The sequence below is a fragment of the Prionailurus bengalensis genome, chromosome B3, assembly GCF_016509475.1.
Source record: "Prionailurus bengalensis isolate Pbe53 chromosome B3, Fcat_Pben_1.1_paternal_pri, whole genome shotgun sequence".
NCBI classification, from domain to species: Eukaryota; Metazoa; Chordata; class Mammalia; order Carnivora; family Felidae; genus Prionailurus; species Prionailurus bengalensis.
Window position 1 is genome coordinate 96,359,017 of NC_057355.1, and position 27,951 is coordinate 96,386,967.

Sequence of the window (27,951 nt, forward strand, 5' to 3'; positions counted from 1 at the left end):
ATTTAAACAGAAAAAAAAAAATCGTGAGGGAAACTGATTAAATGGTCTTTTTCTTTTTTTTAATCCAGTAATCACTAAAAGCTCATTACCAAGCACTCTCCTTGTTGGGTATAATTTACATAGTGAAAAGGAGGAAACGAGCCATTAAAAGGTCATTCAGTAGATCAGAGTATAGAGCAGGTGAGTTTTCTCACGGCTAATTTTAAATTACTTTATTAAAGCATCTATACACATGCAATAAGAATTATAAAGATATGCTTTTATATGAAAACAATCATGTAGTCTATATTGTAGAATCTGGCTGTGGTAGAAAGACTAAAGGCCCCCAAAGATGTCTACACCCTGATACCTGAAACCTAGTAGTTCATGTAGTAAAAGGGACTTTGCAGATGCAATTAAATATCTTGAGATGTGAAGATTATCCTGGATTATCTTCCAATGGAAGGATCCCAGGGAGTTACAAGAATTCCTGTAAGAGTTAGGCAGGAGTGTCAGAGTAGGAGAAAGATTTTTTAAATCTCACTTTGAAGAGGGAGGAAGGAGACTTCAGCCTAGGAATGCAGGCAAAAAGCTGGAAAACACAAGGGAACAGATTCATGCCCAGAGCCTTCAGAAAGAACACAGCCCCAACCCTGCAGATCCACGGAATTTAACCCTGTAAGATCCTTCCATTTTACATTTCTGATCTCCAAAACTACAAGATAACAAATCTGAGCTGCTTTAAGCCACTATGTTTATAGTCATTTGTTCTAGCAGTAATAGGATATTCATGCACTGTTTTTACAAGAATAAAGTACCCTTCACCCTCAAACAATCCTAATAGCTGTATTTCGTAAAACTACATCACTCTTTGGAAAAACTATTTTTGCCTCTTTTCTATCTGCAAGAGTTTCTGTATGATCATCTTCATTTTCTCCTACACGTGAAAATTCCAAACAGAAAAAAAATTGCTTTCTAGGATTTAATTAAGGTAGACATGTCTGTTTTATTATTACACAATTTTTTAAGTTCACATAAATCTAGTACCAGCACTAACAAAAGTCTTCACTGATCAAAACAAGATCTAATCAGAATATAACTGCCAATTGTTTCAAAAAAGATTAACATACAACACAAAAGGAGAAAAATTTCCTTAGTTTTATCATCTTGAAGGCAGAAACTTTCATTTCTGAAACAGAGTCAATGTCAAATACCAAGATATTTGATACATACAATGTACCTTTTTTTTTTTTTTCTTACTTGCTAAAAACGTGTCTAGGAAAGGTTACGGAGCAACTTTTCTTAAAACACACTTCAGGAATTTGGGGTGCCTGAGTGGCTCAGTTTGTTAAGCCTTCAACTCTTAATTTCAGCTCAGGTCAGGATCTCACAGTTCATGGGTTCAGCCCTGAGTCAGGATTCATGCTGGCAGTGAGGAGCCTGCTTGGGATTCTCTCTCTCTCTCTCTCCCCCTTCCTCCCTCTCCCCTCTTTTCCTCCCTCTCTCTCTTAAAATAAACTTTAAAAAAGTACTTCAGGAAATGGGGTGCCTGAGTGGCTCAGTCAGTTGGGCGTCAGACTTAGGCTCAGGTTATGAACTCATGGTTGGTGAGTTTGAGCCCTTTGTTGGGCTGTGTGCTGACAGCTCAGAGCCTGGAGCCTGCTTCAGAGTTTGTGTCTCCCTCTCTCTCTACCGCCTCCCCTACTCATGCTGTCTCTCTCTCTCTCTCTCTCTCTCTCTCTCTCTCAAAAATAATAAATAAACATTTAAAAAATGTTTTAAAATATTTTAGGAATCTATATATTCACTTCTTTAAGCTTTTTATGTATGTAAAACCAGCTTTAAGCTGTATATAATCTTCTTTCCAGATTTTCAGTTTCAGGTTTTAATCTGAGATGGAAGGAACAGCAAAATGGATGACAATGCATGCTTTGGAGTCATCCTACTTGGTTTTGAATCCCTCATCTGCCACCTACTTGTTGGGTGAACTTGGATATAACATTTATCTTCCCTAAGCTTGGTATCATAGTCAGGAAAATGGGAATAACAATAGCACATTTTTCATCACAGTGCACAACATGTATATATTTATATAAAAGCACCTGCCCTACCATGAGAGCAATTTCAATTATTTTAAGTTATTATTATACACTATCTTATGTTTTACAACCCTTACCACAAAGTCTGGCACATGCTCAACAAATATCAGGTAGGTGACAGTTTGATTTCAGGAGTGACTCTGCATCACGGAGAAGTGTTATATAAAACTCAGTTGTTCCTGAATCTGAAATCTGAAGCTTGAGTCTCCCGGTTCCTTAAGTCCACATTCTCTAACATGTATACAGCTGATGAATAATGTTTGAATACCCTACTTCCATCAGACTAAGTTACCTCAACTATCTAGGAGCACTCTCCTGCACTGCAATTTACACGACTATCTAAATCAGAAGTCGTTTACTAATAAAACGCATTGCCCTCTCACAAGAAGTTTGGCTGCCCATAGAAAATGTTTGGATTAATCTCTAGCTCTAGTATTACATGCAATGTTCCAGTATCTTAAATGAATATACAAATGTTTCATTCATTTGCAACTGCATGCCACTCACAAGCCAGGAAGATCAAAACGTCTATTTTTAATTGTTCAAGTATAGTTTGAGTCTGCACATATATTTTAAAGCTGCACCTTAGGAAATTTGTCTCAAAAGTTTCTTATTAATTTCAGTGCATTATATTGGATGATCAACCATAACATGTGGACTTTTTTCATGGAATTATTTGTTTTATGGCACTGCATGCATCTTTGTAAGGTTGATGTAAGAACATCGGATACAAGCTAATAAGGTTAAAAAAAAATACAATTCCTTTAAATTCCACTTGATCATCTGACTTAGGGACTGGATGTCATAAGATATCTCATCCTGGATAAGTTAAATGGAACTGAGGAAACAAACTTTAATCTTTTATAAACACTGCAGACAACGTGATCTCCTTTTGTGGACAAAAGTATTCATATTACCCATTTCGACAAATACACTATTCTATGCAGAGAATACTACTGGCAGGGTACGGTGGCGTGGGCCTCTTTTCTCCTACCATAAAATAACACAGAAATTTAATATCCACATGTCCCAAATATATCGTTTATAGAGGTTTTAAAAGTTCTGGAACATTAAACATCAAATATAACGAAACAGAAAATCAGCTGTGTGCACCGCAGCATCTTTGTCATCCTTTTAGCTTCTCTTCAGCTCTGTAAAGTAGTCATGATTAATACAGACACGTTTTTAAAAGCCTAGAAAACAATACACTATGACAATCACGTCAGATTGTGTCTTCAACACCCACTCACATACACACAATTTCAAACTGTGTTTCATGTAAATCCTCCGATTCTCTGCCTATGTCATGATGTGCTATTTCACACTGTTAAGAGACATAAATGCAGATTGTAGAGTTAGACATTCCAGCTTCTAATCTCGGCTTTGGCACTTATTAGCTACATAACTTTTCACAAATTGTACAATCTGTCTGAGACTCAACTTCTACCTCTGAATTCTGGGATACTATTAAAGAAGTATTTTGAAAAATTATAAAATAAGGTTTCTACTACATAGTTCATTTTCAACAAATGGTATTATTACAGACATGATTATAAACTTCTTTGTCTCTTCAATAAGAGCATACGTTCTTTGAGGACAAAGGTAATTTTTGGACTGTTTCCCTGAAAGTCTAGAAAGTAACATACTATATATATAATGACTAATGATGATCTGCTCAATGAACAGTTGTAACAAACAGTAAATAAAGAACAACAACAACAAAAAAGAGAACAATTAAGTACTAAGCGAAGGCATTGAAACACAAGTGTAAGAAAAGCTCAGCTTCAAAGAATGAGATTGGAGTGTGGGGCGCCTGGGTGGCGCAGTCGGTTAAGCGTCCGACTTCAGCCAGGTCACGATCTTGCGGTCTGTGAGTTCGAGCCCCGCGTCGGGCTCTGGGCTGATGGCTCAGAGCCTGGAGCCTGTTTCTGATTCTGTGTCTCCCTCTCTCTCTGCCCTTCCCCCGTTCATGCTCTGTCTCTCTCTGTCCCAAAAATAAATAAAAACGTTGAAAAAAAATTAAAAAAAAAGAAAAAAAAGAATGCGATTGGAGTGGCCTGGTGTTGTAGGGAAAGAACAACGGCAGACAGGACCAGTACTGGAAAGTGGAAACTTTTCCAGGCAGAGTAAGACTGGACACAACGCTCTCCACAGAACACATTTCAGAAGTATATATCAACATAAATGAAGTTTTCATAAAATATGCTACTTAATTTTTTGCTTTTCTCATATGTGTTCAATACTTCTTCACTAAAACATCTTTGGACAAATTTTCTTTGGAATACCAACAGAAATGGAGGAGAGATGATATATTTTTACCTAAAATTATACAAATAACAATCATTGTACTAGAGCCAGCCACCATGTTAACAATGATGGTTTATATATGTCTTCCAACCTCATGTCTTATATCTAGAACACTTAATTCTTTAGAAATATCAAGACGTTAGAAAATTTCTAAAATTAATTATACAAAATATTTTTATACTCATCTGATAATTTAATCATTATTTCTATAGTCCTTTTGATTCAGAGTAACTTTGGATTTTCACCAAAGACCTATGGGGTAATTTGTTCTTCTTAAGGAATGAGGGAGGAAATGGTTAACTTCGCAAAGGAAAAACTTTCCTACTGTTTGTTATCCTAATACTTCAATGACTACATCTATGACAAATTGAGTTCATTCCTGAATCTACCCATTCATTCTCTAGCCCCAAGAAAATAACTGTTCTGTCAGACAAACTACAAAGTGCTCTATACAGTATAAATGGTGAACAAGTCAGAGCAGTCCCTGTCCTTCTGGGTCACCCAATTTAGTGGTGAGGACACATATCAAACAAATTATTTCACAGATAAATATAGAATAATAAATCATAAAAAGCACTCAGAGATAAGATAGACAAAGCTGTGACAGGCTTAAGAGTGAACTTAGATCAAGTAGATGGTCATGAAAGGCTGCTCTCTTTTTAATCTGAGAATTGACAAATCAGGATGAATTAAGCAGAAAGAACTGAGAGGGGGAAGGGGAATGTGATGGTTAATTTTATGTGTAAACGTGACTGGGTGCCCAGTTACTTGGTGTTTCTGTGGAATTTACATTTAAATTGATAAACAGTAAAGCAGACAGTCTCTAATGTTGGTGTGCCTCATCCAATCAGTTGAAGGCTTAAATAAAACAAAAGGCTACTCTCCCCCAAATACCAGGGGACTCTTCTTGCCTTACTGCCTTTGAGCTGAAACATCAGTTTTTTCCTGTCTTCATACACAAACTGAAATGTTGGTTGCTCCTGGGTCTCAAGGCTACTGGTCTTTGGACTGGAACTACATCATCTGCTCTCTTAGGATTCCAGCTTACCAACTGCAAATCTTAGGACTTGTCAGCCTCCATAATCACACGAGCCAGATTCTTATAATAAATCTCTTACACTATATAGATAGATATAGATACAGACATCCGATAGGTACTGCTTCTCTGAAGAACCCTAACTAATACAGGCAAGAAAATTTCAGAGCAAGAGATAAGCATGTACAATGCAGGGAGGAGTCTAGTGCTTTTACGGGGTGAAATAAAAACAACTGTGTCTCCACCAAACGCATAAAGAAAGAAGCAATTCAAGATGACGCTAGAGATGGGCACATCTTTAACGTACAAGGACGATGGCAAGTTTGAAATTTATCTTCGGAGGAATGAAAAACTACAGAATGTTTTTTAAGGGAAAGAAGTGACATAATCTGATTTATGTTTTCAAAAATCATGCAGGCTTTGTGTGTGGATGGATGTATGGAGGTGTATGAAGTAGGTAGAGAGGTTGTCTATAGAGGCTGGAGGAGACCAGTTGAGAAACCACTGCATCTACAAAGACGAAATACAAAAATAGCACAGATCAGCATGGTGGCAGTAGTAGGCGTGAGATCTGTTTTGCAGGCATGATTCACAATAAAGGTGATAGACAAGTTACAGGGTGTAGAGGAGAGGCCAGAGTCAAAAGTATGACTTTTCAGGTGGATGATACAAACACATGTGTAGACATGGGTGACCGACCTTTAATGAGAGGGGGAGGGCTGAGGAGAAACATTTAGGCAAAGATCAAGAGTCGAACTTTTGACATATTAATTTTGATGCCCTTAAGCAACGTAAATAGAAATGTGAATGTAGCAATTACCTATATTTGTCTGGAGCCCAGAACAAAGATCTGATATGGAGTACAAGTTTGCAAGTCATTAGACGGAGATGATATTTAAACCGCCTAAGGCAACAGGGTACAGAGTGACGGAAAAAAAGGAGGACAAGGACAGAACTCTGAGAATCTGTGATATTTTACAATTAAGAAGAGGAAGCGCTAGCTCAGGATACAGAGAAGCGTTAGATATGTAAGATTTTTTTGTCAGAAAGTATCGTTATTTCCTTTCCTATAAAGTACTATTAGGACATCTCACATTTGTTTGGAGCAAGGTAAGTTATTTACAGAAAACTTAAATATGGCCAATATTCTTCTCATCTATTATTCCTGAGAACAAAAGTTCTATTAGACATAATAAATTATTCACAGAGAAACCTGAACTTTCATTATATATACATAACAACCAATAAAAGTATCAGATGACACATAAATATTCTTAAATTATATATAAAGAAGACTAACTCCAATGGTAGGAAATTCACTAAGTACTTTTCCTTTATCTTCAAATATTAATTTATTCAACATTTATAATATTTTTATGTTCTTAAACAGAATTAGACTTTCATTATAAGTTTAAAGCTTATAAAGATGACATTAAAATTGTTTCAAATAATTTTTTTTCAAATTTATATAATTATTTCTTGAGGGAAAATAAGTCCTGTCACATACTAGCAAACTAAGAAAACAGAGGGTGGATAAGGAGATAGTATCTTATAATTCTGTAATAACTTTTAAAATTGCAAAGATCTTTCTGATACCATTCTCATTCCTCTCTCTCTCTCTCTCTCTCTCTGTCTCTCACACACACATACAGATACACACACACACACACTCACACACACACACATACACATACTTCTCCAGAAATTGATAACTGATAGTGGAAAGAAAATATATAACTTTCAATTTTTCAAAAAAGTTAAATGAATAAGGACTATACCTAAAACTTAGAAATAAGGATGCCAAAAATCCCTAAAGAGCCGGCACATTTGGCCAAGACATTACCACACCACAGAGAGTAGCTGAAATTCTGAGCGAAATTCAGGCTGAGAAGAAAGGTATTGTCTGACCCATCTTCTTTCCATCTTCATCCCCTAACTTCTAACAACCAATTCATGGACCTATAGGTAGTTATGAGTGCTACAGTGGCATATCCTTATTATCCAGTAAGAATCTTAGATGGACAAAAAAAAATATTACCATAAGAACTGAAATTGCCATAGTTAGGGCCATTTCAGAATTAAAAAGTTCATTTTCTATAAAACACAAAAAACCTAAACAAGAGTAGTTAATGAATCTCCCAGGAGAATAAAATTCATTTATCCCAGGGTGAATACTGTAGAAACAATAGCTCTTTGTGGAGATTGGCTGAGATCTATGATGGAGAGTACCTGAGCTCCATGTAATTTATCTATGTCTTACCTAGTTGAACTGAAATGATCTACCAAAGGAAGGTGTACAATGTCTCAGATACTTGAAAGTTTGGAGTAACTAGTTAATAGAAGCAGACGGTTATTTCTGGGAACTACGCACGCGTTTGAGAAAGCTAATGGGAAGCAGACATCTTTTTTTTTTTTTTTTTTACTGTGTTTAGCAGAAAATTGCCTCTCCCCAAAGATGTCCACTTCCTAATTCTCTGAAACTGTGACTATATCTAGGTTGCATGACAAAAAGAAATTAAGGTTGCAGATGTAATTAAGGTTGCTAACTAGCTGACCTTAAAACAGAGAGAATATCCTGGATTTTTAGGGTTGGACCAAAGTAATGAGAGGGAGATGTGACTACGGAAGGAAGAAAGGAACAAAGAAATGCAACAGTACGACCTTTAGAAATGGAAAAACAGGCCATGAGCCAAGAGATAAGGGCAGTCTCTAGAAGGTGGAAAGGACAAGAAAGTGGATTCTTCCTTACAGCCTCTAGAAATCAACACAGCCCTGCTGACCCCTTGACTTTAGCCCAGTGAGACACAGAGCAGACTTCTGACCTACAGATCTGTAACAAAAATTATATTGAAGTATTAAGTTGTCATCATTTGTGAAAACAGCAACAGAAAACTAATACAATCATCTGTTTAAAGTGAACTGGGAAAGCCAGAGAGCCTCCTTGTCGGTAAACGAAAACGATACCATTTCCTAGAGGGTAAAAGAATCCTGAGGGGATCATGTCCAGAACTTAATTATAAGGTAAGGAGCTCTGGATACAGTTGAATCTACCTGGAAAGTCCGCTACATCAAAGTAAAGGGCTTAACTGGGAAGATGTGGAGCCTGGAAATCTAGGAAATGAACATCAGGTTTGATACACTCACCAATCTTGATCATCAGGCCCCTCTGGACTCTATGTGCCTACAGAGGGGTACACTCCTCCCTGTCCAAAGCTAGTGCTTCCTGCTTCCTCCTTGAAGACAATTCCAATGACAATTCTCTGCAAGAGGACACTAGCCCCACTCAGGACCTGCCACCACATTCTCTCTTGCCTAATGGGTCAAAAACCAGGAATAAATCACAACTGGCTGGTGATATGCTGAGCCAACAAAGAGAGGAAAAGGACAACGCCCACAAGAACCACAGAACCTATAGAACATTGCCTGCAGAGTCAGTAGAGTAACTTTGGGACTGAGTCTGAGGATTCTGGGTCAACAGGGAATGGAACATAAAGTCAGAAAACAGAGTTCATTGATGCAGAGACCTCTGCCTAGCAAGACAACACTTTTCTTCCTTAGAATCTACTCTTAAACACCCTACTGGCAGTTAATCCAACAACCAGGGTTAAATTACTACATAATCCAGCCATGGAGATGTTAAAATTTCCGAGGAAGAAAAGCCACTATGCTCTAAAGGAAATGGATTTAGCCAATAGGTACTAGCAGGAGCTAAAAGAGTATGTACAGAAATGAATCCTGAGGATGCTGGAATAAGATGGCAAAGCATACAAAGGTGAACAATGGAGAGTTTTTTTGATATGGGAGCATCTTTCTGGGATAAAGGATTTATCAACAACCTTGTGAGGATCCCAGGAAATGATGCAATGACACTGGAAGGAAAGCCTTGCAAATCTTACTTGCAAGTAACACCCTTATTAGGTGAAATAGAAGTCCACATAGTAGAAAAGGTCTACATAATAGAAAAGGGGATCATAAGAGTGTATTTTATTCCTAATAAGGGGGATGGACTTGTGCTATTGTAGTCACTTTCTTTTACTGACCCCTGTATTATAAACCAAAAGCTGCCATAACAACATACCACAGATTGGGTGTCTCATAAAGTTATTTTCTTGCAGTTCTGGAGGCTGGAAATTCCAAGGTTAAGGTACTGACAGGGTTGGTTTCTCCAGAGGCCTCTCTCTTTGGCTTGCAGATGGCCACTTCTTGCTGTGCCCTCACCTCTGAGTGCACACTTTCCTAATGTCTTTTCCTCTTTTTATAAGGACAGCAGCCCAATGGATGAGGGTCCCACCCTTATGACCTCATTTAACTTTTATTACCTCCTTAAAGGCCTTATGTCCAAATATAGTCACATTGGGGGTTAGTATTTCAACATATGGCATTGGGGCCACAATTGGATCTATAACAATCCCCTTGGAAATCAAATGTATGATTGGTCAGTGTTAGACAATGAAGCATTTTAAAATTTTACCAAGACTACTGGTTATTTGGGGGAGGGAAGAGGAGGTATGAATATTGTTTCATTATCTCCAGGCTTTCTAGAAATGGGGCAAGCCAAACAATGTGTTGTTATCATGCAGTGACTAACAAAGACTCTCTTTAAAAGATTAACAGAAGTGGTAAAGCTTGAGTGCTTATGCTACTTAAAGCCAGAAAATTCACCAACTGAGTGGTGTCAGTGCTAGGGTGAGGGGGTCTACACATTGCTGAGGTTACAAACACCAGGAGATGTCATATGGAACTTGATTCCCTGATGGCAGTGGGAACAACAGGGTCTCTAAATAACAGAGGCCAGTCTGAGGCACTTAAGCCTCAGAAGCAATGTTGGCCAATTAATCATAAGAACAGCCGAGTGGCAACCAGGGTGAGGGGGTTCTCTAAAATGCCTATTATCCCAACCCTAAATCAAGACAGCAAATCACAAATACATTGTTTATTGGGAGGAATGGAAGATATTAGCATCATGCTTAAAACCCTAAAGTAGGCATTATGTCCTAATTTTATTCACTAGTCAGGTCAATACAACCAGATTGATGCCAGAAGATGAGAGAGGACCACTACAAGTTCAACCAAGCAGAATCCCCAATTGTAGATGCTTGGCTAGTTGTGGTATCTTTCCTATAACAGATGGATACAACTTTATGGTACTTGGCAACTGACCTAGCAAACACATTCTTACCCATCTCAAATAAAAAGGAGAACCAAAAGCAGTTCTCATTCATAGAGAGCAAACAGCAGTATAGTTCTACCATGCTGACTCAAGACTGTAAGTTTTTCATTCTCTGTCATAATCTATTCTGAAAGTATCTTAACTTGCTGAACATTGTGTAAAATATTACATTAATCCATTATATAGATAAATTTTATTAAGTGGGCCACATAAGCAAAAAGCAGCAAGTACTTTACAGGCGTTGGTAAGACACGTGCAGAGGACAGAAAACACCTAATCAGTGAAAGTTTTAGGTGTCTAAGACCTCAGCAATGCAAGGACAACTCTTCCAAAGAACAAATTATTGCATCTCACACTGCTCATCAATAAGAAAGAAGCAAAATCCCTAACAGGACTCTTTTGATTCAGAAGGGACATACCCCATGTTGGAAATACTGCTGTCACCTACTTACCATGTCCCACAGAAAGATGCTGGGTTGGAGTGAGGCCCAGGAAAGTCAAAGACTTTGCAAAAGTTACAGGTGGCACTGAAGAAATCCTGAAGCTTGGGTCATATGACCCCACAAACTCCATGTTATTACAAGTATCTTTGGTGAGAGAAGTCACCAGGCAGAGTTTAAGGCAAGTCCCAGAAAGAGAATCGCGGCATAGACACCTAAGGTTTTTGAGCAAGCCCATGCCATTTGCAGCAGAGAATTATAAATCATTCGAAAATTAGTTTATGTTGTACTACTGGGCCTTCTTCAGGCAGAATACCTGACCATAGGCTATTAAGAGGCTATAGAAGCAAAAATGCCTACTATAAGCTAGATTGTGTCAGTTAAGTGATGTAAGATCAAGCAGGTCCAGTAGCAACCCATTATTAGGTGAAAATGGTACATCTGAGACCCAACACAAGTTGACAGAGAATGCACAAGTAAGCAAGGCAGTCCAGACCCCTACATCTACCCTGGGTAAAGAGCACTGGCTCATTACCCTCAACTCATACCCATGACTTTATGAAAGTCCCATATGGGACCACCATGTCCAATAGTGTTCCACAGATGGGTTGGCTTGATATGTGTCACAAACTAAAGAGGTACTGCACCTGCCCTGAAGTTCCTTCAAAGACAGCAATGAGGGGAAATCCACTCAATATGCTGAGCTTTGGTGATCATACACTTCATGTGGAAAGAAAAGTTGCTGGAGAATACACACACATATACACTCATTGGCAGCAGTGAATAGACTGGCTGGGTGGTTGGTTGGAGGACTGGAAAGAGAAATAACAGAATATCAGCAACAATAACTCAGGGGAAGAGAAATGCAAATGTACCTATGGGAATGGGCATAAAGTTGACAGATCTTTGTCTTACACGTATTTGCTTCCACCATGAAAGAGGCATGTAACAGACTGCATTTTCTAAAGAAGCCTGCAACAATTTCTCTAATCCCAGAAATCCTTCTTCTAAGGTGAACGTGACACTATTCCCATCAAGCAGTAAGACCTACAGTCCCTTCCCTTCAACCTGGGTGGACCTGTATCTCTGCCTCAACGGACAGATTACTTTAGAATCAGTGCATGTGACTTCCTGGGTAAGATCAAGAGACCACTTCTACCCTCTTGGGACACATGCTTTTAAAATTCAGCCACCGCGGTGTGATGAACCCCAAACTATGAGAGAGCCCATATGGAGAGGTCACTTGTAGGCTTTCCATCTGCCAACCCAGCTGAGGTCCCAGCTGCCAGCCAGAATCAACTACCTCACATGTAAGTGAAGATATCCCCAGATGATTCCAGTCCCCAGATGTCAACTCATCCTCTGCTTTCAAGTCTTCCCAGGTAAGGGCTCAGAAGTTATGGGGCAAAGATAAGCCATTATGATTGTCCCTTATATGAACTCCTGGACCACAGAATCCATGAATATAATAAAATGGCCATTTTATACCACTACGTTGGGATGGCTTTTTACAGAGCAGTTGTAATTAGAGTAAAGCAATAAATAGAGTAAGGCAATAAACAGCATAATAGATAGAATGACTTGACCAGCTAACATCAGTCAGCTTGCCATCAGTTACCACAGTGTTGGTTCAACAGGTGCAAGAAGGAAGCAGCCACAGAGAAAAGTACAGGCAACATGCACAAAGCAAGCAGCATAGACAGGCTCCCAGTCATGAAGGCTTATCTAGCTAGTGCTGCTGCTAAGTGACCAACTGACCAGGAAGAGAGACCCTGATATATACCATTCAAAGAGAATAACCAGCTGTTATGGTGGTAACTGACTACACTGGACCCCATTCATACATGAAGGGGCAGAGTCATCCCGATTAGAACTGAAAGATATTCTGGGTATGGATTTATAATCTACTGCCTATAATCAGCAAGCACCTCGATCCAAGGGCTTTCAGAATATATGATCCACCCAAATGGGAGCCCTCATAAAATTGTACTAAACAAAGGGATCCACTGAAGAGGAAAAAAAAGGTACAGCAATGAGTATATTTTATGATCATAAAATCTACTGGTTCTATCATATCATGTGCCATCCCAAAGCGCAGGCCAGACAGAATAATAGAACAGTATTTTGAAGGAGCAGCTGATGTAGCAGCTTGGAGACAATGGCCTGAGTGGACTGGGCACCACACGCCTAAGACCTCATATAGCCTTAAATTAATGACCATTATGTGGAGCTGTGTCCCTAGTAAGTAGAATACACAAGTCCAAGAACCCCACTGAACTTCATTCCTAGCAACTTACATGGGGTCCCTGTGCTCTCAGTCCCTAGAGTTCTAAATTCTGTGTGGCTAAGATGTCCTGGTCCCCAGAGGGGAACACTTTCCCCAGGGACAACAGCAAGAGCCCTGAACTCTTGTGACAGCTGCCACCCAGCCACTATGTGCTGAAGATAAACAGGCCAAGAAAGGAGTAGCCTTTCAGGGAGGGATAACTAAGTCTGACTGTCAAGAAAAGGAAAGACTGCTGTAACACGATGTGAAGGGAAGATGACACCTAGTACCCAGGGACCCTGGTCTATGTATCTGTTTATGCTGCCCTACTGATCCTGACAGCAAACTGACTAATGCAGTATCTGTGGAAGCAGCCTGAGATGGGCATTATAACCATGATCCCAGGCTCTTCAGGGTCACTTCAGAGCTGCCAGCTGCAGGTAGGAGGCTCCTAGAAGGGGTGGTAGAAAAGGGGGGATGATAAATATCAGGTGTGGTTCTGAGCTGAGGCACAGTAGCAGGGGATGACATTCATCCCACTAACTTTCTTCTTATATTTCCTTAAGAAAAGAAACTTGCTCCTGGAGAACCAGTTCTCCAATGGGATGAACTCTCATAAGCAACCAAATATGAAAACCATAAAGAGTGACATGTAGAAAATGTGTTTTATTCAGAATCCCTTCTACATAAAGACATTCATTCTCCCAGGTTCTAAGAGTATGGCCTGCTGATTGCTTACAGCTGAGTTCCTCCCAGGATTTGCCTTCTACTACAGGGAGCCATCTTACCCAGGGGCAGCACACATCTCGCAATTGGTAGAAAAGTAGGTAGAAAGGAACTTTCCTCTATCTGGAACATCTCTGAAGGTCCATCCCAGCTTCACAGTTCCCATCAGCTCAGCTTAGGACTCTGCTGCAACTGAATCACGGTTCAACTTCTTCCTCTACTCAATCTAGGCTCCCTCCTTCCCTCACAGGGAGTACAGAGAGCACTCCCTAATGAACGACTGGCATGTGAATCTTCACCTCAGTGTTCATTTCCTAGGAAGCCAACGTCTGATGACATCTCTCATTCTGCCTTGATCCATCCTACCAGTCCCCATGACCTACACCCAACTATTTCTTGTAATAACAACAAATCTATTCCAGTGCGATCTGCCTGTTTCCAGGCCAATATTATGACCAGGCTAAGATACCTGCCTCTCCCTATGTAATTTGAAAATCTAACCCCCAGAGCAGCATACAGTAGTATGTTGGAAGTTTGCTTTAGTGGTTTTCATTTATTTGCTTTGTCAATAACTTCCCATTTGTAGAAATGCTGAGTCTTTCATTAACAATGAGAAAATCTCTACAATGTCAAGATAATTGTTGGGAGGATGACAGCTACGTACAATGAATAAGAAGCTGTCAATAGTTAAGCCACCAGAAAATATTCTTAGAGCAATCTTAGAATAATCTTTGAAAATATCTAGACTTTAAGTTTTGTCACAACTACAGATATTTAAATGGCATTTTCCGGTTTCACAAGATACTTGAAAATCACAGTCATTCTTTATTTTGTTTAAGAATCTATTCCAGCTTTTTTAGACATTTAATTGAATGACTATTAATTGCTAACATTATATATTACTGAAATAAAGGGTAAAACATAACATAGAGATGTACTTAAATCTTAGGTATATAATTTTATACCTCAATCTTTAAGGCACCATCCACCTTCATCCAAAATAGAGTATGTATCTAAGGTATCACAAAATACAAAAATTGGAAGTGGAGAAAGACAAAAATAGGGTGTACTCTCTTCTGCAAGTATTCCCAAATATAGTGTTAAATGTGTGAGGTAGTAAAAACATAAAATCTATGATTAAACTATTTTGAACTTTGATTTGACTCATCCTTGAATCCATTCCTTTACAAAGGCTTGCAGTGTAATTTGAGATTGTTAGATTACAAGACACATGGGGCACCTGGCTAGCTCAGTTCGTACAGCATGTAACTCTTGATTTTGGAGTTGTGAGTTCGAGCCCCATGTCGTGGGTAGAGTTTACTTAAAAAAAAAACTTTAAAAAAAAATTACAAAACATATGATGGCCTGCTCCATTTGACAATATTATTACAATTTTCAGTGTGCAAATAGCCGTATATCAAGAGTTCTGAGTATTTGGCTCAGGTATGAGCAAATTACTGCTTAGAGAAAAATTCACTAAATTAACATTTCTCCACATTCTTAAAGAGGTATGACTTGAAAATACAATAACAACAAAGTCATCCTACAGAATTAATGAATTAATGAAATGTGAATGTATAATGAACTTCAGGCGTTGCTCTTTGCAGCCAGATGAATTAAGAGTTAAAGTTCTAAAGGCTCAATAGCCTCTGAAAATTTGGGGGGTGGTTATCAGTTAAAGAAAACATCAGCTGCTTAGAAATGCATGGCACTACAGCCGAATATAATACCTTTCCTGTTCTCTCTTGAAATGGTTTCCTATCGAAGCAGTTTCTGTATCAATCACACAATAGCCAGAATGGTACAGGGTTATACTATATGACACAATCACTGCATTCAAAAGGCATAGGAAAAATGGCTTTTATGGTAGCAAATGCCGTAGCTAAAAGCCTAAAACAAATCACTAAACTGCACTAATTTGTAAGCTTTGAGGTTTCAGTTGCTCACTGGCAGCTAAGAGAAGAACAGAGCTTGCAATCAACTGTCCTCTTGAGCACAACAAGATTTTTAAGAAAAAGGAACCCGCTGATATAGTCCCCTCAATTAACTCTGAGAAAAAAAAAAAAAAAGCCCAAGTAGTACCTGGAGGGATCTCAAGGCAAAATGAGGCCAAATATGACATTTAACTATTAATCTTACCAAGGCCAGTGATTGCTAATCAGCCTGAGGGAAAATAAAGCAGTACAGTTGACAGTGGTTATTTTTTATAAGCACATGCCTACTATTTTACATGGAAGAATAGAACTACTTCTGCAGAATATCTAGTAGAGCCATGTCTTCATTTTTACAGGTCACTAATTATGAATAAGCTTAAAATATCCCTTCAGTCCAAAAATAAATGACACCAGAGAGAGCCCTCAGTATGGGCATTTCAATTCTAAAAAGAAAAAAAAAAACCAAAATTACAAATCCTATCTTTCCTTTCTAAAAAAGAAGGCTGTATGATATAAAATGCTGACTTTAGCTGCCTATATATGTTTCTCGGGCAAAAAGCTAGAATTTATCACACAATTTGCATTTCATATATATAGTTTGAGGTAAGTTTCATGTATGGCACATGAGCTAACTTGCTTGTTTTAATCATAGGAAGTTATATACACACACATATATGAATAAAGCTTAATATTACATATAACAATATACACAAATACTTATTTTTGCATACACTTCATATATGATTCCAAACTTAGGCACAAGTAACTATATGGTGGTTATTTAATTTTTCATCCATCTCATCCAAAGATCAGAGTATAGCATAATATGCACAAGCACCTAGTACAAGGTGTGGCAATAGCAGACACTTAATAAATAGCAATTATTTTATCAAAAAAATTACTAGATCCTATTTTTAGTTCTTTTTCAATAATAGAAAAAGAAGGCATATAATTCAAATTACCTAAATTTAGTTTATAGATGAATTTTAGTATCCTCATTTGGATACAGATATGTCTGATGCTCTAAAAGCTCACTAAAAAGGGGAAAAGACCTACTGTAAAGACCTGGCCAATAGACACAGGGGATGGTCTTCTCAGAATACCAGTGACACTGGGCTTCAAGTGTACTCATCACTGTACTGCAAACAAAATCAACTGACCATGTAGTACTATTATGCAGCTAAGAAAAACTTCTCTTCTGTCAACTGCAAAAAACAGAAGGAAAGACAAGTAATGTAAGTTTCTAGAGGTAATGTAAACTGGTGAACAAGAAGAACATGAAAGTATCACAAAGGGATATTTAAAACAAAACGAATGTTAGTTAACAGATTGCATGCCCTGCTGACAACACTGAATCAGAGTCATCTCTGCAAGAGAAGCTGGAAAGCCATCCAATTCCTCCAGCTTAATCTAAAACGTATACTAATCCAGGACACCTACTCTATGAATACACAAACACACTCACACATACACACATACATAAACACAATTAATATATGTGAATATATTTTTAGAGCATATACATATATGCTCTATATAAATATACATTTATAGTGTGTGCATATCTATTTATATATAGACAGATAAGAGTCTTTCAATATTTCTCTGAAACTGAAGAGGTGGGTAAGCCATAAAGGTTTCAAAGTACTTCCTTCGCATAAGTAAGTTTAGAGTTGAGGTATGAACAAGTTTTTAATGATGACAGAAAACTAAAAACTTAGATGCTTTTGAAGTGCTCACCCAAATAACATATAATTAGAATAGAGTTCAATGGTAAAATCATGAAATCACAGTGAGCAGAAAGGAGACTTTCAACCCCAGCTGCTGCAACTGGAGAGATGTTTGTTGGTGAAGCACAGGAAATAATCAGAGTATAAGTAGCCTCTGAGTAAAAGGCTGCAGCCCCCTGGGGGTTATTCTTGTCTTAGGTAAAGAATGAAAAGTTTAGAAACCCTAATCTTCACAGCGATGATGTCACCATGTAGCTTAAATATTGCAGGGAGTGGTCATGACAGAACAGACTTGCATCTCCTTATGCAATGATACATAGATGAATCTATACATGACAAAGTGAGAATAAAATCACCCAAAGATTGAGCACTGATTGTGAAGTAAGACTGAAAATTTTTAAATTGATATAGTAGGGACGCCTGGGTGGCTCAGTCGGTTAAGTGTCCGACCTCAGCTCTGGTCACAATCTCATGGTTCATAGGTTCAAGCCCCGCATGGGGATCTGTGCTGACAGCTCATCTCTGCCCCTCCCCCTGCTAGCACTCTGTCTCTCTCAAAAATAAATAAACATTTTTTTAATTTAAAAAATAAAATTAATATAGCAGCTCTACACAGGGGAACAGTACAGGTGGAATAGTCCAGTGTGAAAATTGAACCAAATGATAAATATAAGTGAATAAAAGAACAAGGGGAGAATCATAATAACAGTGTAGAATAACCATGAAACAAGGAGCAAATTCAAAAGCAGGGTAAAAATATTAACTATATCGCTTGTTGATAATAACTTCACTAATTCTGAGGTACTGAGGTAACACCGACAACTCCAAAACTACAGTTGAATCTGTGCACACGACAGAATCTCCTGTGTATGTCCTTATGGTGACTTACTTCACTAAGTCAACACTGTTCATTCCACATAATGGGGAAAATTATTCTCAACTAATAATTTTTTGTCGGCTTAAGGTCCTAAGAAAATATGACCTTTTGGTTTTGTTACGGAACCAATATTGTTACCTGACCAATATTCCCAACGAATGTCTAACTAATATTCTGATACTCAAATGACAGCCTAATTTTTCCCATCTAATTAGTGATATGAAGAGGGATTATTTATGTGAACTTTCACCCACAAAAAATATAGTATTTGCCGAGTATAATTAAAATGCACTAGTACAAAAATGTTTTCATATATATATATGTACACACATATATATACGTATATGTACATATACATTACAGTTTAATGTTGACAAAATTCCAAACTTTTCGGTTACTTCTAAAGATTTTTTTTTAACAATTAGTTGGGTAGGTGAGAAATAGCAATTTTGGTCAGTTTTGGACCAAAATTAGATTCTATACACAATAAATGTGCAATAGCCTCATTTGATAATTTTTCATTTTCCCTGTTTTTATTTTTATACTATCAAATATTTATATTTTTACAAGTAATTCCTACTTTTTTCCATTCAAATAGTTTACATTTATAGACAGCTAATTTTCAATTAGTGTCAAAGAGCAGGACATTAAGAATATTCTTGCTCCTTGGGGCACCTGGGTGGCTCAGTTGGTTAAGCATCCAGCTTTGGCTCAGGTCACGTCTTGTGGTTCACGGGTTCAAGCCCTATATCGGGTTCTGTGCTGACAGCTTGGAGCCTGGAGCCTGCTTCGGATTCTGTGTCTCCCTCTCTCTGCCCCTCCCCTGCTCTTACTCTGTCTGTCTGCCTGTCTGTCTGTCTCTCTCTCTCTCTCTCTCAAAAATAAATAAAACATTAAAAAAAATAAAAATAGAAGAATATTCTTGCTCCTTGATACAAAAGCAAGATTTATATATAATCTGAACACACACATGTAAATACACTCATGCACATAAAGTTTAGGTTACACTAATATTCAATGGAGTTCTTTTTTTTAATGTTTATTCATTTAGTTTTGAGAGAGAAAGAGAGCGGAGACAGACCAAGACAGGAATCCCAACCAGACTCTGGGCTGTCAGCGCAGAGCCCGACCTGGGGCTTGAACTCACGTACCATGAGATCATGACCTGAGCTGAAATCAAGAGTTGGACACTTAACCAACTGAGCCACCCAGGCACCCCTCAATGGAGCTCGTAAATGAGGCAGAGAGTGGGGTTAGCAGTTCCCCACTGCCACCCCCTGCCAGTAAGGAGCAGTAGAAGAAATTCCAGGGTTATGCAAATTGAGAGAAAGAGGTTAGCTTGAGGTGCAATACCAATTATATGTGCACACAAGATGTAATATCAATAGCATTTTCATGCACATATTAATATTAGATATACTGTTTAAAATATAACACTTATTTTCTGCTAGACTGACACACTGGAATGTTTTTCCAGAAAAAATTACTTCTTCTCTGTTACTAGGTCTGTACTCTGTTCTAAGAACCAAATGGCAGGCCTATTATGAGGTCCAATTGCTAGCACACCTGAGTGTACTTTCTTAAGGAGATGGAGAACACTTTTCATGCACTCTCCCTCTATCCCAGGTATAAAAAAGCAACCATACATTTTTATTCTTGCTTCCCTTTATGTAACAGCCCACTTTCCTAACAGTTGACTGCATGTGGAAACGGAGGGATACAGAGATTAAGATTTTTGTCCATGGTCACCCAGTAAAGCAACACAGGTGAACCAGAAGCAAGCCTAAATTCCTCAAGTTTTCAACCACATCTTGCTGCTTTGCACAAGGGTAAAAAACAATAATGAAAGCACATACCTCACTTTTCATAACGACAATGCATTCATCTCAGTGGCTGTACATTTGTAAAAATCAACATGACATTTCAAGTCATTCTGGACCCACAGTCCACTGCTTCTAAGTAGTATACACTCTGAAAGGGCTTTGAAAAGTCTTTGACTTTAAGTCCAAGAGGAACTGCTGTGTAGGTTCAAAGCTTCCCAAGGTTGCCAGAACTTTAAACACAACTGTCTTATCTTCTTCTTTTTTAATGTTTCTTTTAAAACCTTATTTATTTTGAGAGAGAGAGAGAGAGAGAGAGAGAGAGAGAGAGAGAGAGAGAGATAGTGGGCAGGGGAGGGGGAGAGAGAGCACACGAGAGAATCCCAAGCAGGCTCCACACTGAGTGAGCCAACAAGGCACTCTGATAACTGTCTTATCTTCTAATGAGCAGTCAGTTGGCTTCAAACTGACCAAATCCAAAATCTTGGTGGACATAAATATCTGAGCACATTCTAGAATATCATACAATGAAATTTATTTCCCAGACTTACAGACTTTTGCAGGGGAAGGTGGAGGCTAAATGGCAGATAATATCTTTCTAGTTGGGTATACTTTGGAGAAATAGCTTAAGCTTTCTTAGATATGCATTCTAGGGTTATTTTTCCTTATGCACCATGATTCCTACAGCTGGGATCTGTGCTGTGGCAGTGCATTTCCACCTTCTTTATCAGTATTATGCCAACCTACTTTCAAGGCTCAACTTAGGATGTATCAGCTTTTTCAACTTTCCTCCATCCATAATATAAACGGTAACTGCTCTCTGTTTTTTAGGCACAAACTTATATATTTCTTACAGCCTTACTTTGTCTGTTTCCCCATTTAGTTTTATCTCTTCAATTAACTTATAAACTCTTTCAGTTCACAGCCTTTACACCACCCAGCTACACGTTATCCACAGCAGTTATACATTAATTTGTTGACTGAATTACCAGAAGTTACCCTACATTTGCCCAGAATCTGTACAGAACTCCCACTGGCCATAGTTTCTGAAAAATTGCCTGTCTTCCTCAGATTTTTCTCTCCTTGGGCATACTCACAGGAGCCCCCTCCTGTTCAGGAGGACATCTACCTGAGGCAAGGCATGGACTCAATACACAGTTCCACTCAGAAATAACAGAATGCCCTGATGCTTAATCTGTGCCTCTCTCTCCTTATGTACCCAAGTCATACAATTAATTAGTAAGAAGGATAATGTGGTCTGCAGGACCATAGCCTCTATTTAAGAGTTCCTCATCTTTCCCTTTCAAGAGACCAGAAAAATCTTCCTGAAGATGTTTTTCAGTCAAATGGCAAACATTTTACTTCTTCTGTTTGACACACATGAACAAAGTTCTAATTACTTCAGAAAAAAAATTATTTTGCTTTTCCCCATTACTTAAAGGGTGGATACATTTTCTAACCGTCATTTCTGGCTAGCATCGTATTTCCTACTTACATCTTTCAGATCTGAGCTGCATTTTCTGCTGTCCTTTAGGACTCTGGGAGGCCTAGCTATGAAACAACCTTTCCTCTTTCAGACAGACATGTTTCCCTTTCCACAGAATCACTCAATGATTTTTATCCCCCCATTCTCATTACAAAGAAATAAAACAAAAAATAGGCTGCTTGCAGATATGGTAACATATCACATACTTGACCCCATCTGTCAACCACACAGCAGTAGAGTGTTGAGTTGAGTGTTGAGTGTTGAGTGGAACAGTAGGAAACTGATGTCTCCTACTTTTATGAAAAACTATAAAGGTAGCACACTAAAAGATACAAAGAATAAGTTACCTCATCATTTCTAAAACCCTTGTTGCTACGTAACAATATCTTTAATTAATATATTTATAGTAAATGTGTAATAGCCCAAAAATATTTTCCTAATATTTGAAATTTCCTGTGATTATAATTTATGGGGAATGTGTGATTTGGATTATGAAATGGAAATCATCATCTTACTGAATTCAATCAATGATATCAACAGAAATGAAAATAAAGCGTTTTGAAACCAAGCTTAGAAAAGGTATAGTATCTCGAAAAAGTGGTAAGAAACCAATATAAAAAAAGCTTAACTGGGATCAGTGTAAGGAGGTATAGTAAGAAAGAAATGGAGGGGCACCTGGGTGGCTCAGTCAGTTAAGCATCCAACTTTGGCTCAAGTCATGATCTCATGGTTGTTGATTTCTAGCCCAGCATTGGGCTGTTGCTGTCAGCACATAGCCTACCTCACATCCTCTGCCCCCTCTCTCTCTGCCCCTCCCCTGTATGTGCTCTCTCTCTATCAAATAAATAAACATTTTTTCAGAAGAAAGAAAGAAATGGAACTGCACTGGCATAAAATGGAAAATAAGTGTGTGCCCCAATAATGCAACATGACAAATTTTATTAGTAGGTTGGGAAAAAAATCCATCCAATGGATGTGCCTGCATTCTGGAAAAAAGAGTTGTGAAATTTCTTTCTGTAAAGAAATCTCATAAACAACACAGGACTGCCATCTGACTGGCATATTGGGTCTTAAAGTAGTGGGAAAATTTAATGACATCTTATAGTCTCTTCTCACAACTTTATAATTGTATAGGCCCAAAAGTTTATTAACTGGATTTGAAATAAAAATAGGGCACAGTTTCTTATGAATACAATCATTTATTCAGTCTGATGTAAGGGGTATACTTACACTGACAGTCACTGAAACAAAGAAATGAAATTTCATTTTGTGGGACTATTCAGTTAACAGCAATAACAATGAAGCTGAAAACGTTCACCTTATTCATACCTGAAATGCCCTCATTATAATACTTTGCTTGTCCCTCCAAAATAGCCAAAAAGGAGAGTACGACATTCTCCAATTCAACTCAGAACTGATGGCACATTCCCTTAGTTTACTGCAGCTGCCAGAAAGCACCACTCTAGAGCTCAGTTCCAGAACTAGGCTGGTATATCTATCTGCCTTTGCCTTTTGTGGGTTGTAAGCCTTAAACCCAACTCTTTCAAGACTCTTCCCAAAGCATAAAGACCAGGTCAGAGAATGTGAATGATGAATTACCTCTACAGCTAGAAAGCAATCCACGATCACAGTTCCTAACACTGTCTTGAAAAGACATAAACTGAACCCATAAGGCTCATGCTGGTAGGTCTTATCTCCGAAAGCCCCACCACAATCACACTAAAAGAGTAAGTTGTGAAAGAATACAGAGCACATTCCTTCCGAAAAATTTGCTTGTAGCCTACTTCTCAAAACAGATTTAAGGCGGTTCACCTTATAAAACAAAAACAAAAATAATTGTATAGTATCAATAAGAAGAGTCAGAATCAGAGACAATAAAATTAATCCAAGAAATCAAGACCACGAAAAATGCTTTCCTTGGATTTCTTTAGTGTTATCTCTATTAACCAGAACTCCATCTCTACACTTTTACATTGGAGTCCTAATTATCTTCACCCTGCCATCCTTTCTAACTTATTCTCTAGAAAATGATTCCTTAGGCTTGATGTACAACCTGCTCAATCTAAAATACTTAAGAGCCCACTTAAGGACTTTCCTAGGGATCTATAAGACATGAGCAAGTAATATTATTTAAATAATCTTCCCACTTTGCATGCAAATTCTCAACATTGAATGGACAAAAATAATCCCAAGATACAAAGGACAGCCCACTCTTGGTGATGGTGATATGATGGTGGCCAAGGTGGTGACAATATGAGTCTGTTTATGTGTACGTGTATTGCATATAGGAACAGTGGGGTGAAGAGTGGGAACAGAGAAAGAGCTGGCTGTATGTGGTAGAGCTTTAGATTGATTTTTTTCAGCAACATTTATTAAAGTTATATCCCCCTCTCCTGCCATAGGCTGACACCCTAAATATGTGTTCAGCCAAAAGCAGTCTCTGATCATAGGGCCTCTTCAAACTCAAAATGGGCAAAAATCACAATTCAACACACTCAGGATAACTTTGCCATGAGGATGGCAACATCCTGGGACTGGATGCACTGGTCAACTGATGTTCTAGAGCGCTCTTATCCTTTGGATCAATCTGTCCATTCAGATTCGACCTACTGACAGGCTGAACTATCTTCCAGATCCTTCCTATCCACACTAAATGTCATTGCTAAATTATATGATATTAATTGATATTACTGGAATTGAGTGAATATAGCTTGCTAATTTGTCATACACATATGTTTGATAAGCTTATTCTATTTATTATTTCCAGCACATCCTGGGAACTATATAGATGGTGCATTAACCATTTCAGGATACCTACTCACTGGTCGATTGGCTCCCATTAAAAACCATTCAGACATGGACTTTTATTTTGTTTTTCGCTTGTAGATTTGTCTTGTGGTAATGCAGTTATAATCTTTTATGAGTCTCCTTGGAAATTAAGGGCATGATAGGCCAGAAGTAAAAATACAGTGTGTGCCAATACATTAGTTTTTTTTTTTTCTTTTTTAGCAAAACAACTGAGAAGTCGATGGGAGATAGGATTCTCAATATATGATTCTAGAGATGTAAGATCTCTAGAAAACACAGTTAAACGGCCCAAACTGCACAAAAACTTACAAAGAAAACTTTCAAAACTAGGAAAATGTTTTGATCGCTTGGCTCTAAGTATTTCAGTTAAGTATACATATAGCTGAGGTTTATTATGACCCTTGATGCTATGCTTAATCAGGTATCCTAAAACTAATACAAAGGAAGTCCAACAAAATAATACCAAAAGTTGATACCATTTCACTGTTCATTTAAGGACTCTGGTTTTCAGTGTAAGTAAAAATAAAACAAAACTTTCAAATTCTAAGAGTATTCTCAGGAAAAAAACTTTGAATACAAATAACTTTTTAAAATTCAAGAAAGTCAAATCTGTAACTCAAGAAAATGGATTTTAAAAACTACACAAATATAGATATCTCCAAATGAGTATTATCCATCAAAATATTTAACAGCTGTCTTAGGAAGTCTACATGAATGTTTTTTTAATGCTGCTTTGTTATAAAGAATTATTTTTTTTCCAATTTTCCTTTCAGAAGTGTTTTCAAATAATTTATATCCCTGTAATACTATCTCTGGTGTGGGACAGTTAAAAGATATACAGGAAAATGCCAGTTTTTAAATGTCCTTTTTAATGACATCAGAATTATTGATGGGGGGTAGACAGCCGGATATAAACTGATGGATAATTTCCCTTACCTAAATGCCACACATACACAAATCTCAGCTATTGTGCAGTAAGTTTCCTAAACAATATTCCAAGATAAATAACAGTAAGTTCCTGGGTCTACAGAACACACTTTTACAACATAAGTATTGAACGTGGTGCCAAAGCTAATTGTGCACAAGAGGAATAAGATTATAGTTACTCAAAACAATATAATCTGTGCGTTAAAACAAATATTCTCAATTACTTAAAAAAACCTGAATTTCACGCTCAGAGTTTTCCAGCCAAGAAGTGGAAGAATGAAGGGACTGACTAGCTATTTCAAAGAAAAGTTGCAATGACGTATTTCTAAATCATGAAGTTAACTTGAGGCTGCAATGAAATAATTTTGTCTGAATTAACTATAAGACAATTTTTGTTTCCCCTTTAACTTAGCTAGTAGAAGGAAACATTAAGAAATAATACTTTGTGTGTAACATGAATGGTTTTACATCAGAAAATACAAAGGGATAAAGGGACATAGATTTTTATGGTAGCGAAATTCCAATGTAGATCTTTAAAGTCTCTGTTTACAACTGCCCTGCTTTCTTACTTATTCGTTTTCATTGTTCTTCAAATAAAATGTTCAAAACACAATTTATAACCTTACACTAACTCTTATGTCTATGTCCTTTCCACAACTGATCAATATTTTATACCTACATAAACTCACTATAAACATTTCGACAAATAAAATTCAAACTACTTTAGGTTAAGAAGGGTGTCATGATTTACACAGTCACAGCAATGAAATCTGAAGTCCTTATCGGTGTTTCTCAGACTTAAGCATACATCACAATTATCACCTAAGGTAAGGAACACAGATTGCTGGATCCCACACTCTGAATTTCTGATTTAGAAAGTCTGGGAGGGGCCTGATAATTTGCATTTCTAACAAGTTTCCAGGTGAGGCTGATGCTGAAGGTTAGGGGTTCCCACTGTGAGAACCTAACTCTTGTGCTAAAACATATTTAAAAACTAATACATAAATATATTTTTTCACCCACCTAGTAGCTGTAACATTTATAAGGACCAGGGATGTGGATTAATTTTCACACAAACCCCATTCTAATCCAAGCCAGATGCCTAATAGCCACACCAATATTAAAAGAAAACAGAAAAAAAAAAAAGACCACTACCTTCATCACAGTGATTAGTTCAGTAGCAGAACTGCATCCCCCTTTGTTGTTAAGCATCATGAGCATTATTTCAATGCAACTGTTTCCTACTTGTTCCCACTCCTAGATCTTACCCTTCCACTGCCCAAAATAAAACCGTGCCAGGATTTATAATCCGAATGACAAAAAGTGACAGGAAAATGGTACCATGCCTTTCTAATCCAGACACTTCCAGCATGTCCTGCCATCCCTGAATCTAACTTCTCATTATCTCCTACACACACACACACACACACACACACACACACACACAGAGTTGTTGTTTAATCTTCTTAGCTGGAATGATCTGAACAAATGAAAAAGAAATAAAGACTTGGATATGGGATTAAAGGAATCCAGACTCCCCCATGTTAAGGAACAGCTCCTTCATAAGGCTCTATCTCCAATATTCCTCTATCCCTAGAATCTCAGCCACTCTAAGATGTTCAGAAGTCAAAAGAGCAGTAAGTGAATTCTTGCCCTCCTCAAGGCCCCACCTCCTGCTGTCAGCCAAGCAGTAAGATCTGCCTGGAGTTTCAACATCTCTCTCAACATACACACACACCACCATCATCACCACCATCACCCCCTCAAGCGGGTTCTCTTTCCTTTGGGAAAGAGGGGCTGGGTAGAGAGGGGAAATTAAGATGCACAGAGGTAGGAGAAAGTGAAACTTTTCTGGCCTGAGCCAAAAAGGGAACTAGGAAGACAAGAAAGAAGAGTGGCAGATGGAGCCCTGGAGGGCCAAAGCTCACCCCTCCCAACCCCCTCCTGACCACCGCCTCAAACACTCAAGCCAGGAAAAACACAGCAGAGACAGTAAAAAAAGGCTGGGTCAGATCTCCTGCCTCCTTCCCCACACACCTGCCCATGGCACACACCACGTTCCCAGAGAGTTTAAGTATTCAAAGTCCCCTTGCACCCGCACCCACTCTGCAGTAAGTTCCAGGGTCTGCAGGGAAACCTCTGCAAACACTCATGCCCTTTGCCCAGGGACAGCCATTGACCTAGCAGTGCAGCGCTGGGGTCTAAACCCTGGAGTGATACCAAAGGCAGCAGTTGAGTGTCCAGCACACCCTGACCCTAGGAGAGCTGTAGAAGAGTGGTGGCCACTGTCCCCTCCATAGCTGTTCTCTTAACCTTCCTACCATACCTCTGAGATCACAAAAGTTA

At 38.2% G+C, this 27,951-nt stretch overlaps 1 protein-coding gene across 1 annotated transcript in view; it reads right to left on the bottom strand.

The window, feature by feature from the left end:
• Window positions 1-27,951, bottom strand: part of MDGA2 (MAM domain containing glycosylphosphatidylinositol anchor 2) — an 858,520-nt gene that overhangs the window by 828,256 nt on the left and 2,313 nt on the right. The window lies entirely within an intron of this gene.